This window comes from Aethalodelphis obliquidens, unplaced genomic scaffold (assembly GCF_003676395.1).
Source record: "Aethalodelphis obliquidens isolate GAN/ISIS:26980383/991018 unplaced genomic scaffold, ASM367639v1 scaffold76, whole genome shotgun sequence".
Classification (NCBI taxonomy): Eukaryota; Metazoa; Chordata; class Mammalia; order Artiodactyla; family Delphinidae; genus Aethalodelphis; species Aethalodelphis obliquidens.
The window spans coordinates 6728759-6740943 of NW_020838020.1; positions in this window are offsets into that span (position 1 = coordinate 6728759).

A 12185-nucleotide genomic window follows, 5' to 3' on the forward strand; every position below is an offset into this window, starting at 1 on the left:
TTCACCCCTATAGCCTCCAGAAAGGGATGCAGCCTTGATGATACGTTGATTTTAGTCCCATGAGACCTATTTTGGACTTCATCAGAAATGAAAGATAATAATATATGCTGTTTAAAGCCACTAAGTTTGTCGCAATTTGTTATAGGCAGTGACTGAAAACTAATACACTGTTCCTTATTGAGGAGGGATTCTGCTGAAGATGTTTGAAAAGTTACAAAGGGTTTAAATTAAAAATATGTTTTCCATAAAATCATTATACTGAACTGTTATAGATTTCATATTTTTCACCTTCCTAATTACACTGTGAATACTAAATGATGTTAGTTACAATGCTTAGTTGCAAACAATAAAAATGGACTTGGAGATCTTTAGCAGAAGAATTTTTGGAAGGATATCAGGTGACTCATGAATAGATAAGATATTTTGTCAGTCACAGAAAATATACAGGTATTAATTGTGGATAGTCATCCGAGGAAACATCCAGGTTTGGATACCACCTACAGCACTTCCTTGAATGGTCAAGGGCACTCTTCAACTCCTCTCCTGTATAATTGTCACCAACCTTGACACTGAGAAGTTTCTCACTTGCTCCTTTGTCTTTGAGACATTGTTCAATATTCAAAGTCCTAGGTGTATAAAATTCTAGAGGGTCAAACTGATTACACTTAAAATCCTATTGATTACAGGATTGTGGAGAAGGTAACAGTGTACTTTGACTTCTTTGGGAGAAGTTTTGTCCATGTCTTCCTCCAAGATCCACAGAAAGAAAGTTCCTCAAATTGAAGAGGAGTTCATATGCTGAATGCAGACTACCTGGTAAGTGTTCCATTAAATTAAAAATTTGTTGTTATTACTAAAATAATTGTTATTATTACTATTATTATTATCCCATTCTAGTGATGAGGAAACAGCTTCAGATTAATGTTAGGTAATTTATCCAAAACCATTCAAGTAGTAGTCAGAAACTAAGAAGCAATATTCCGATGCCGGATTCTATTTTTCTGCAAACATGATGCCTAAAATTCAGCATATATGTCATGTGCTAGAGTAGAAAAAATGTGATTTTAAAACTCTAATAATAATTAAGGATAAATATTAGCTTCAGAATAATGAGTATGGATTTCTTCAATCAAATACATTTTTATAATTCAAGATAATTTTTGTCTTACATGTTAGGTATATAATACTTCTTTAAGTGGGTAAATTATCACCCATAGTTTATTAAGGCGACCAAAACACTAGAACTCCTTAATTTCAATAAATAATTGAAACTTCAGCAATCCTCAATCCTGATGATAGTGAAGAAAACTTAGCTTGCCAGTGGGAGGTAATATTTTCTGTTTACTTAGTTTCCTTCTCTACAAAGGCCATATCTTCTCTCTCTGCATTTATGTCCAATAGTTGTATACAAAGACAGAGAGCTGTTGCTCACATAAGGCCGGAAGTCAAGGGAGTGGGTGGGTATTGTGCAAATTTATGCATATCTTCAGACTGATTTCATTCTGGTTCCCTGCTGACTACCAAGGATTTACCTATTCCATCTAGTCACTGGTGCCAACTGAAACCACTTTCTCAGTCCAGTGCTGGTGTACTCAAATCTTCTCTGCTGATACCAGCTTCCAGTGATCGCTCTTTCTTCCCCTTGGTGGAACGTGTCTCATATATTTTCATTTTCTAAGCTCCTCATTTTGACGGCCTGATGTCCTTCAGTAAGCAGAGGAATACAACCTCATCTTTAGGGAAGATTTTATGGCTGAGGGTGGAGGCTCTTAATTCAAACAGATACAGTACAAGGGGAGAAACATTTATTTAAACTACAAATTTGAACTTTGTATCTGCCGATATAACATATAAAGCCAAGGATGTATAGCTCTGCGAGTCTTCTTCAAGGCTGTCCACATTGCTGTCATGTGTATGTGTGTATGTGGATCCCTTTTTACTCACGCTAATACAGGTCTAGGACTTGTGGAAAAGTTGTTTTTCCTTGTGCATGTCTGTATTTTTATTCAAAGATTATTGATAGCATCTTGAGGGACACAGCTTCATACTCCTCAAAATATCAAAGAATCAATGAATGTTTGATCAGCTCCTGATTTATTTCATTTCCACTAGTAAGTTAATTCTTACAAATAAATGCAATAAGGCATAGCTCCAAGACATGAATTATACGACTTTGTGGGAGTTTCAGGTACATTAATTACTCATAATGATTTTTAGAATTTGATTGCTATTTTTTTTTTCAGAAATTACATCTTTTAACATAGATTTGTAATTACTTTTATGCATCTCTCTTTTAAACCCTGCAGATTTGCACATCAGAATCACAGCACTGCTTTGGGTTTGCCTGTGATTGTGCCTTTACTAGGGATAACTGGAAATACTCCCTCCAGGGCAGGCCTCATGGTAACAATATCCCTCCACTTCTGTTTATCTGGGAGTGTCTCGATTTTGTCCTCAATTTTGGAGGCTAGTTTCCTGGATGTAGACTACTTAGTCAACAGTTTTTTCTTCCATCCCACTGCTTTCTGACCTACAGAGTGTAGCAGAGAAATGAGCTGGTAATCTTACTAAATCTGATTAATTTCTAATCATACTAGAAATTAGATGACTAAAATATGAAGTATTTATGGAATTTAACACATATAGTGGAAGCATGTATATAATAAGAACATGGACAATATGATTGTCCATTCTGAGCCTTGTGTTAGAAATGCCGTATTGTAACCCTGGCAATATTTGGCTTCAATTATTAGTCCACTGGCTTCTATAAGAAAGTATCTTTCCTTCTAAAATCATATATGAGGACAAATCCTGGCTGTGCAGACATATTCTCCTTAAGGATAAAAATTTGAAAATATATAATCTTTATTTTTAAAACTGAAAATTAACCAACACTTGCATATGTATTTAATACCTATACTGTCAGCATTGCAGTTAAAAAACCAATATTAATTTATTATTTTTTTAAAAGGAAACTGACTTAGGTTAGTTTCATAATTTGTACAATTCAACCCAACTAGAAATCATAGGCATCAAGTTCTGAATCCATGTTTTATCATATTTATTATGTAAACATATATTTATCATAATAAATATTCAGATATGTTTTATCTCCTAAAACTCTTCATTTCACAGTGCATGTATCCTCTTTTTTATTTTTTATTTCATATATTTAACAAGAGCTAATACTTTGAGACAACAATTTTAGCCAAAACTACTTGTAATGGTTTGAGGAAGAGGAGAGAAATGTGTTGTAAAAGCACCTTACACACACAGGAATGTCAAGGTACTACAGACATGCAGGTCTAAATTGGAATGACAAAGTAAACAGAGAGAGAATAAAATGAATGAGAAAAAGAATTATTTCATAAAGAACATATTGAGGTAATATTATAGAAGAAATTATCAATAAAAGAAGAATTAGCCTAGAAAAGGCTAAGAAGTAAGGAGACAAAAAGGTAAGAAGAGTTAAAGTAAAAGAAAATTATAAGGTGGATGTAAGGAATCTGAAAAATAATTAGGCAAAGGAAAGGGAAGCTGAGTATAATTAAATCAAATGACTTTGAGCCTATATGTAAACCAGGAACTGAAGTCTTGCACTAAAGTGAAAGGATTAGAATGGGCTTTTAAGGACAGTGATAAAAGATTTGAATTAGGAACTACTGTGCAAACTATGCAGCCAAACAAGAATAACTAGAATGACTGACAACAGCATTGGGTCATTTAAAACCACTTTATATTGAATATATCACTCTCTGAGGGATTCCTTTAATCAACCTGCCACATCTCCCTGAATGACATGCATATAGAATTGTCAAAATGCTGAGATTACTTTTAATTTTTAAATTATATATTAATGATTATGTGCCGGGGACCAGCCCCAGCTGAACAGGATTCACCCAAAGGAGAAGACGGAGTCGGCGTGGACAGAACTCAGTACACCTCTTCTTGGATGCAAGGATCTGACAAATTTATTTTTACAATTTCGAAGCTTTTATACTGTGAGGCAATCTTATTTTCAATCTTAACAATCCAGTTCCCATGCCAAAAAATCCCTTACAAGAGCCATAAAACAAAAGTAATTTACATAAGCAGATTACATCAGCAGGTTAAACAGGTTAAGTAATCTTCTTATCGCTTGTAGTTTCTTTCATCCCCTGTGGTCAGGTACATCTTGGTCACGCCTAAGTCAGGAACTCTGTCTGCGGTTTCATCATTGTTCTTAGAAGAATTAGATGTTTTTGTACCTGTTTGTTCTGTTTAATCAGCCAGATCTTCAAAACATAAACTCAAGCACATTATTCTTTAGCACCAGTAAATATTTACAGGCTGTTTCAATCTATCTCTATAATCAAAGCAAGACACAGAATAATCAATAACCCTAGGGGGTCTTGGGGGAGGGCATTGTACCTTAAATTTGCCACCAAGTTCCTTTGCAAAATACTTATAAAATATAATTTGTGCTTTATATCTATTCTTATTTGGAGAGCACTGAAACTTATGTAAAGCTGTCAAAAAGCCTACTCTATCTAGTTCCATATAAACCCACTTCAGCATAAAACCTCCCCGCCACCATATCCAAGTGTTTTTTAACATATCTTTAACTCCCCAGGGGGGCCATAACTCATCCAATTTACCTTGTAAAGTAAGCTCTTGCCATACAAATGCTCCTGTTGTGTTTCCCTGTACCCAATGCCCTGGCCTGGGAGTGGGGATTTCAGGTGTAGTCATTGGGGAAGCCGGGGTAATTACAATCTTTTTTTTGGTTTTACCCTAAGTCGGGGTCTTTCCCTAAACCCTCCATTGGAACTGGGAATGTTTCCCAACACTAATAACAATCCTATAAAAATCACCTTAGGCAAAGGCAGGGGAAGACAAGGGGAGCCACACAGAGGAAAGCTTTGCTTCCACACAGAGAAAAGCTGTGGTTCACGGAGGAAATGGGAAACAAAGCCCTGTTGCGGTGGAAGAGCAGTTGCCATTGGCCAGGTCTCTGGTCTGCTACCTGGGTTCCCATCTGAGCTGGGCGTGGGAAGCGAAGCAGCCATGGGGACAAGAGACCTCTCTCAAAAGGGGTGAGGGTTCAGGCTCCTGCAAAGTTGGGGGGGGTGAGGGTCTATGCCCCACCTCTGTTGGCCCCCAAGTTCTCTCCTGATGGCCCCTCTGCGACTGTGCCTGTCTTAGGTTGTTCCTTCCCTGAGGAATCTTACCCGTCTCTGGCTAACCAGCCATCCTCCGGGGCCAAGCAGGGAGATGTGAGGTGTGCGAGTGAGCGAGGTGTAGCGCCCCCAGAGAAGGTCAGTTCTCTGTCACCTTGGTAGCCTATGCCCCCGTGGCCTCCACGCCCAGCACCTGCCCTGGGATTCCTTCGCCAACTGGCGGGGCCCCGGCTCTGATCACATGTCTTCGGGAACCCAGGTTTCTCCTCCAGAGAGGGCCCAGCTTACAGCACTGGGCAAGAGAGACCAATTACACGGCACCAGCCACCAGGAGGCAGGAAGCTTTGCAAACGAGAACTTTGCTTTTCCATATTTACACCTGACAGCACCAGCTTTGCTTGGCACTATGGGTCTCGTCCATGCTGAGACTCAAAGGCACTTCCTATGTGGCTCCCGGCAATTATGTGAACGAAAACCTACTTTTTTGTTTGAAATACAGTGCATTGTTAAATATTGCACACAATCTTATCATTTACCTAGACTTGTCAACTGTGTACTTCCACAGATAAAAAATATTTTTTAAGCTATAGAAAATTTTAAATTACCAGAGCTTTAATACTCTTCAAACAAAACCATATTTTGCAAGACATTACAAATTCTCTCAAGTGATATTTTAAATTAAAATAGAAAAATCTCTATACAGTACAATGTTTTAAAGGGAAAAAGAAACAAAGCACTAATTTCTGAAATATGTTAAGATTTTCTCCAATGTACTTGAGGTCAAAGCACTGACTTGTCATATGTGTGTTCATATAGATGAAGAGGATCTTTTTAAATTGAAGCATAGTTGATTTGCAATATTATATTAGTTTCAGGTGTACAGCATACTGATTCAGTATTTTTACATATTACACTCCACTAAAAGTTATTACAAGATAATGGCTATAATTCCCGTTAGCTATAAATTATAATTTTATAATTTATATAAAATATATCCTTGTTAATTATCTATTTTATACATACTAGTTTGTAACTCTTAAACCCATAAACCATGTCCCTCCTCACTTCCTTCTCCCCTTTAGTAACCACGAGTTTTTTCTCTATATCTATGAGTCTGTTTCTGTCTTGCATGTACACTCATTTGGATTGCTTTTTGATTCTACGTATTATTGATATCTTACAATATATGTCTTTCTCTTTCTGACTTATTTCACTAAGCATAATATTCTCTAGGTTCAGCCATGTTGCTGCAAATGGCAGAATTACTTTATAGCTGAGTAATATTCTGTTGTATATGTATATACAAATTCTACTCTATCCATTTCTCTGCTGATGCGTACTTGGGTTTCTTCCATATCTTGCTTGTTGTAAATAGCCCTGCTCTGAACTTTGGGGTGTGTGTATCTTCCCAAATTAGTACTTTTTTTCCAGATATATATACCCAGGAGTGGAATTTCTGGATCATATGATAGTTCTATCTTTAGATTTTGAGGAACCTACATACTGTTTTTCATAGTCACTGCACCAATTTACATTCCCACCAACAGTGTACAAGAGTTCCCTTTTCTCCACCTCCTCACCAACACTTGTTATTTGTAGACTTTTTGATGGTAGCCATTCTGACACATGTGAAATGATAGCTCATTGTGTTTTTGATTTACATTTCTTTAATAATTAGTGATGTTGAGCATCTTTTCATGTGTCTGTTAGCCACCTGCATTCATTCTTTGGAAAAATGTCTATTCAGATCTCCTGACAATTTTTTTGATTTTTTAAAATTGAGTTTTACGAGGTGTTTATGTATTTTGATTATTAACCACTTGTCAGTATATCATTAACAAATATTTTCTCCCATTCCATAGGTTTTCTTTTCATTTTGTTGATGGTGTCCTTTGCTATGCAAAAGTTTTAAGTTTAATTAGGAGCTAATTGTTTATTATTTATTTATAAAAATTATTTATAAAAGTCATTTATTTATTTATAAAAATATTGCTATGATTTATGTCAAAGATAGTTCAGCCTATGTTGTCTTCTAGGAGCTTTATGGTTTCAGGTCTTACATTTAGGTCTTTAATTTAGTCCAGTTGCATTTAAGGTAATTATTGGTAGGTATATATATATTGTCATTTTATTACTTATTTTGTGGTTGTTTTTGTAGTTCATTTCTGTGTTTCTTCCCTTGTTTGATTATTTTCTTTAGTATTATAGTATACTTGTGTTCCTTCCTTTTTCATTTTTGCATAGGTATTGTACGTTTTTGATTTGTGGTTACCATGGAGTTCATATATGTTGATCCATATTTATATTTACTTCTTAAAAACTGGTAGTCTTTTAAGTTCAAACACATTTTTTAAAAATCTATATTTTTTACTCCCCTCCCACACATTTTGGTTTCTTGATATCATGTTTTACCTCTTCATGCTTATCCCTTAACTATTCATTGTAGTTATAGCTGCTTTTACATTTTTTTGTCTTTTAATCTACATGCTGGCTTATTTAGTTGGTTGATCCTCAATTTTTACTATATGTTTGCCTTTCCTAGTGAGATTTTCCCTTTCCTATGGATTTTTTTTTTTTTTCATTTAGAGAACACTGTTTAACATTTCTTTCAGGGTACACTTAGTTTTGATGAATTATTTTAGTGTTTTGCTTCTCTGAGAAGTTTTTTATCTGTCCTTCTAGTCTAAATGATAATCTTGCTGGGTAAAGTTTGCTAGGTTGCATATATATGTTGCATATATGCATTTTGAATATGTCATGCCACTCCCTTCCGGCCTGCAAAGTTTCTGTAGAGAAATCAGCTGATAGCCTTATGAGGATTCCCTTGTATATGACTGTTTTCCTCTTGATGCCTTTGGGATTCTCTCTTTAACTTTTGCCATTTTAATTATGATATATAGGTGTGGATTTGTTTGGGTTTATCTTGTGTGCAATTCTCTTTGCTGCCTGTACCTGGATATCTACTTTTTTCTTCAGGTTTGCAAAGTTTTCAGCCATAGTTTCCTCAAATAAATTGTTAATCTCCTTCTCTCTCTTCTCCTTTCAGAGTCCATACAGTGGGAATGTTGAAATACTTAATGTTATCCTAGAGAGCTCTTAAACTGTTTTCATTTAATTTTTTTTCTTTCTGCAAGTCTGATTGGATGATTTTCATTATTCAACTTCCAGATCACTTATACATTCTTCTGTATCACTTAGTCTGCTATTCATTCCTTCTAATGTGTTTTATTTTTTTTATTTTAGCCATTGAATTATTCATTTATGATTGGGTTTTTTTAAAAAAAAATATTTTCTAGGTCTCTGTTAAAATATTCAGTGTTTAGATCAGTCTTTTTATTCCCCATCCGTTAATATTTTTATAACCAATGCTTTGAATGCTTTATCTGGTAAATTATTTATTTCTGTTTTATTATTTCATTTTTTAGGGTTTTTCTCTTGCTCATTCAGTTGAGAGTAGTTCCTCTGCCTTTTCCTTTTGCTTAGCTTTCTCTGCCTTTATGCACTTATGTGAAATAGTTAGTACTGTGGTCTTGAAAGGGTGTTCTTATGTGAGAGCATTCCTATATAGACTGTATGTGTCCAATGCCTTTAGTAGGAGGGCTGTTTTGACATGGATGACAGTTATGTCTTTTCTCAGGGAGTGCTGTCAGCTATCACCTTGGTAGTGGGTGTGGCTGGAGATGGAGGAGCTAGAGCTTGTGCTGGGTGTGAGGTGGGACTTACTCTCTGCTCAGTGTCTGTTACTCCCCATTAGGGACAGGGTCTTATCCCACATTTCTGTAGAAGAAACCCTGAGGGTCAGGTTTGAGCTGGCTCTGTTCCCTTTAAGTGTGCTTATTTTCCCCCTTTCCTCTCACCAGGACTTTTGTCCCAGAGGAGGGGGGTGCTGAAACAAGTGAGGCCAGTCTGCAGAAGGAAGTCTGATGCACTGCTTGAGTAGTGTCTACAACCTTGGGTGCAAGTCTCCTTGGTCTCTCACAGCCGATCACTGCTGCTGACCCCACCTCCCTCCCTGTTGTGGAGCCACTCCACTGCACTGGTGGGAGTCCCTGTGGACTTGCAGCATGGTTATGGAGGTTAGCTGTTGTGAGAGAGTGGTCACCATCAGAGATATGGGCAGCTTCTGAAGTGCTGCCTGAGTAAGCACCAACAGTGGCTGCCATCACCCCACCCAGGCTCCACCCTAGGACTGGGTTTCTGCGGCGAGCCGCCTCCGACCAGCAGAATAACGAGTCGCCACACGCAAGATTCTTCTCGTATCACACTTTATTGGAGCACAGCTTGGTTAAAGAAAAGATGGAAGGAAGACACCGCAATCCTATAGCAGTCTGCTTATATAGGGATTAAGAACATGTGTCGCTCTGTCTCCCCCTTTTTTATTTATTAGAACACCAAGCAGAACATAGCCCGTACGAGGGCAGTTTTCTGTTGGCATGTCTGAGGCACCCTCCTGCGTGCAATGCCAACAAGGGCCGCAGGGTGCAAGGGCTGCCTCAGAATAATGGCTGATTCCCTATAGAGGTGCGATGGCGACAAGGCCTCTCTGTGCAAGGGCAATCAGGACAATGGATGACTCCCTATAGAGGTGCAATGGCAACAAGGCCTCTCTGTGCAAGGGCAATCAGGACAATGGATGACTCCCTATAGAGGTGCAATGGCAACAAGGCCTCTCTGTGCAAGGGCAATCATTTCGAATTATTCAGGGCGGAGAGCCAGGCTGCGGGAGAATCTCCTTCATTAATAGCCAGAAGTGCCTGAGTGAGCAGGACCCTATCTCGATGTGCCCTGATGCGCACACGACAGACCAACCAGAGACACAGCATAATCCCAAATACACAGCAGACTCCAAAGATTCCTACCCCCACCCACTCCCCAAAGAAGGAAAAGGCAGAAGAGAGCCAAGAGGCAAAATCTCCAAAGGCAACGGGCTCCAGCCCGGCAGCACTCAGTTGCACAATCTGAATAATCCTTTGTGGAATTCCAACCAATACAAAGACCTCGATTAAGAATCATCAGGAACATCCAGCCCAGCATCCTCTCTGAAGTTCTCTTCAACAACTCCCGCCAGTCCTGATGGCACCCAGATCGGATCTCGATCCGACGGTTCACTCCGTGTGTCGAGTTCTGAATCGGTCCTCCATGCAGGGCGCGAAGTTCCCGGGTTTCGGCACCACTTGCGGCGAGCCGCCTCCGACCAGCAGAATAACGAGTCGCCACACGCAAGATTCTTCTCGTATCACACTTTATTGGAGCACAGCTTGGTTAAAGAAAAGATGGAAGGAAGACACCGCAATCCTATAGCAGTCTGCTTATATAGGGATTAAGAACATGTGTCGCTCTGTGATTGGCTTTCGCCGATGGTGCGATTTGTGAGCCAGCATCGGATAGGTCGCTACTTTAAAACCTCATTAGTATACTTAGCGCAAGCGCAGTGGCCACAGGAAGGATGACTCAGCTTACTTCAGCTTCCTGCTGCGTGGCAGTTAGCTGACCGCGCCCTACAGGTTTCCTCTGTGTCCCATGATCAAATCTTTTCTCTGGTGTGGCTGCCCTAGATTCAGTGCCATGCTGTGGCATGGAGTGAGTAGGGCTGGATTATTTGCTCAGCTTGAGCTGGGGCACGTGGTGAGACAGTCAAGGGAAACCTGGTGGCTGCTAGAGCAAACATCTCTCTGTCCTGCCTCAGGCACTGGCCACTGTATATGCTCTCCTCAAAAGTGGGGACCAAGCTTCTCTGAGTCCTTCTGTTTGCCACAGCAGTCCTCCAACCAGCTAAGAGGTCTTGTCTCCTCTATGTGGGACCTCAGGACTGGAACACCTAAGTCTGAGACTCAACCTGCTCACTCCTGAGGGTGGGTGTCCACCTGTATAATCGCCATTTCCTGCTGAGTCCTCTCCCAGGGGCACAAGACTGACCTGATTTTTTCTCTTCCCTTCCTACCTGATTCCATGTGGATCTTTCCTATAGCCTGAGTTATACAGGAGTCTTTCTGCCAGTATACAGTTGATTTTCTGCGAGAATTGTTCTACTTGTAGAAGTGTTTTTGATGTGTTCTTAGGAGGAGGTGAGCTTCATGTCCTCTTATTCCACCATCTTTGTTCTCTCATTGAAAGGACCTCTTTTAAGAATACAAAATTTAAAGTAAACAATGTTCTAAATAGTTCTCACTTTATTGTGAAAAATATTTTAATAATAAAATTATCTGTGTAACATTTAAAAATTTCAAAAACCTTTTCTGAAATTTGACAACAGTGTTTCACAAAAAACTGCTGTGCTCAAAGATGTGAACTATTGAAATGAGTTGTTAGTTGTAATTACTGTAGGTGGACAATTACCTGATAATGATATTGATAAAATGTTTATTTCATGAGTAGAGAAAGGGTGTTGGCCAAAGACATAAATTTACAATTTCAGGTATTTTAAGAGGATAATTTGTAGGATGATTAAAAGCTGCCATTTACAAAAATATTTCTGGAATTTTACCAAAGTGTTATTCCTTATATAATTCCATAAATATACAAATACTTTAAATATTTATGAACATTTAAATATTTATACTTTAAATATTTAGCTTCCAAATATATTGCTTTGAATATGGAATGATTTTCACAAGTGCATTTTATTTTTCCCCAATTTGGAATTCAGTCTTTTGCAATTATTTATTCCATGTTAATGCTATGTTTAATACATACCAAAGAATATACTTAATACACATGTGGAATTTAAAAAATAATGCAATAATACAATAAGCATCTGTTGTAGTCATCCATGGTAAATTCTAGAATATTATTAAAATTGTTGACAATCTTGACACAGATATTCTGAATATTTTATATTTTCTTTTTTCTTGTAGATTATCATGAGATTTTATATATGTTTTATATATATAATGTATAATTTGAAATAAATTTAAATTATGCTGAAAATTTCACCATTTTCCAACTCAGATTGTATTTTTGTATCTTGTGAAGCTACAGTTGAGTCATAATTACTCGTGATTAGGATTTCAGTGTATACAAGTCAAC